The sequence below is a fragment of the Mandrillus leucophaeus genome, unplaced genomic scaffold, assembly GCF_000951045.1.
Source record: "Mandrillus leucophaeus isolate KB7577 unplaced genomic scaffold, Mleu.le_1.0 Scaffold313, whole genome shotgun sequence".
NCBI lineage: Eukaryota > Metazoa > Chordata > Mammalia > Primates > Cercopithecidae > Mandrillus > Mandrillus leucophaeus.
In genome coordinates, this window is record NW_012103288.1 from 1,423,378 (window position 1) to 1,425,552 (window position 2,175).

The 2,175-nt window shown below is 36.9% G+C and overlaps 1 pseudogene across 1 annotated transcript; it reads left to right on the forward strand.

The window, feature by feature from the left end:
• Nucleotides 1–1,117: 1,117 nt before the first annotated feature.
• On the forward strand, nucleotides 1,118–2,175 carry LOC105544932 (annotated as a pseudogene). The gene has a single exon (XR_001006842.1). The product of XR_001006842.1 is annotated as a CKLF-like MARVEL transmembrane domain-containing protein 6 pseudogene (transcript).

Genomic DNA, 2,175 nt, shown 5'->3' on the forward strand with positions numbered 1-2,175 from the left:
ATAACAACAATAAAAAAATGTTTCCTAAAATAAAAAAATTACTTCAATTTCCATATAAGAAGAAAATACTGTGTACCTGAGAAAATGGATTCAGAATGGTCACTATCAAGACATAGTCTGTAAAATAATAAGATTTTAAACAAAAAATTTTTAAAACCCTCTGGGCATCCATACAAATAGACAAAGTCACTTATAAGGGAAAAAAAAACAGATTGTCGTCACATTGTCAGTAATAATGCTGTACACCAGAAAACAATAGATTAACGTATTTTAGGCAGTCAAGATAGAAAAGGTGAGCCATGAATTTTTTATCTAACCAAACTGACCTTTAACTATAAAGATAATACACAAGCTCTTATGTATGCAAGAACCCAAGAGAATTTTTTGCTGAGGAATCTATAACAGAATAAGCTTCAGATAATCAAAGTAATTGGAGAGGTATTGATGTAAGGACTGGTAGGTAATCAAATAATTGATGAAAGGAAGTTTCTCTCTAAAGTCAAAGCTGAAATAATAGAATTACAATATCAACATTTTACAGCCCATAATGAATTCCTGGACCTAACAAGAATTATTAATAGCTGATATCACAAAAAGAGAGAAAATCAGGCATTATATGCTTCCTGGTGGAAGTGTCCAACACCAATTATAAAGCAGTCTTAGAAGAAAAAAATCAAACATGAACCTGATAAGCCTCTAGATCTAATTGCCAATTTATAGAAAATACAGGGCACAGAATAATGTTAAACATCACCACAGAAAGGCAATCAGCAAAATCCCAAGTGTGTAACATCATTCAGGACAAATAATCTGATTTATTCAACAGAAGTTAGAATAATAGGAAAAAAAGATGGCAGAAGAACAATATAGATTAAGAGACCTACAGATACAGCAACCAATCACACTATATAAGATAATTAGGACATATGGACATTGACTGGACTTGAAGTTATTAAGAAATTTTAAAGTATTTTTAGGATAACGGTGTGGTTGTGATGCTAATTTTAAGATTTCTTATCTTAGAAATACATACTGAAGTATTTATGAATGAAATTGTATGAAGAGGCCCAGGAAGTGATGGCCACCTTCCCGCTACCCGGGACTTCTGGCGTCTGAGAAGTCAGCCGCCCGCTTGCTGCGGCCGCCGTGCTCACCTGCCCGAGGTGATGGAGAACGGAGCGGTGTACAGTCCCACTACCGAGGAGGACCCGGGCCCCGCCAGAGGCCCCCGGAGCGGCCTCGCTGCCTACTTCTTCCTGGGTCGGCTCCCACGGCTCCGGCGCGTTCTCAAGGGCTTGAAGCTGTTGCTCTCTCTGCTGGCCTTCATCTGTGAAGAAGTTGTATCACAATGTACTTTGTGGGGGACTTTATTTTTTTTTTGAGTTTGTAAGCGACAGTGCCTTTCTTCTGAGTCTCCTTATACTGATTGTGTATTACACTCCATTTTATGAGAGTTGATACCACAAAAGTAAAATCATCATATTTTTATATTACTTTGGGAACAGGATGTGTGTTTTTGTTGGCATCCAAGATTTTTGTTTCCACACATGACAGGACTTCAGCTGAAATTGCTGCAGTTGTGTTTGGATTTATAGCAAGTTTTATGTTCCTACTTGACTTTGTCACTATGCTGTATGAAAAACGACAGGAGTCCCAGCTGAGAAGACCTGAAAATAGCACTAGGGCTGAGGCTCTCACTGAACCACTTAATGCCTAAAGACTCTGGGGAGCAGATGTTAACTAAGGTAGTGACTCTGCACTGTGGTGCCTGAGCCCTGGCAGAAGCTCTTGTAAAATTTGTGTAATTGTTTAAACCACTTCTTTTGGAGAGCAAGAGGAAAGTCAAGAAGGCAGTTTTATCAATATTGTGTCAGTCACCACAAATTAGGCCAGATAAGTTTCAAAAATTTTTTTGAAGATGATTGAAACTTATCTTAAATGGAGATTTTGGTGGGAGGAGGAGAGAACAATTGTTTTTTAAATTACACAGCTCAACGGTTCATAAATGATTCTGTCATTCTGTTACAAGTCATTCTTTTACTAGGCTTAGCTTCCAAATTATGCTTTATAGCTGTATAAACATCATGATTATATTCATCTACTTAGAAATTGTTTTATTTTAAAATTAATTTGCTTAGCTGTTTGTTTTGATGCTTAGATTATGTTGTGTTAATG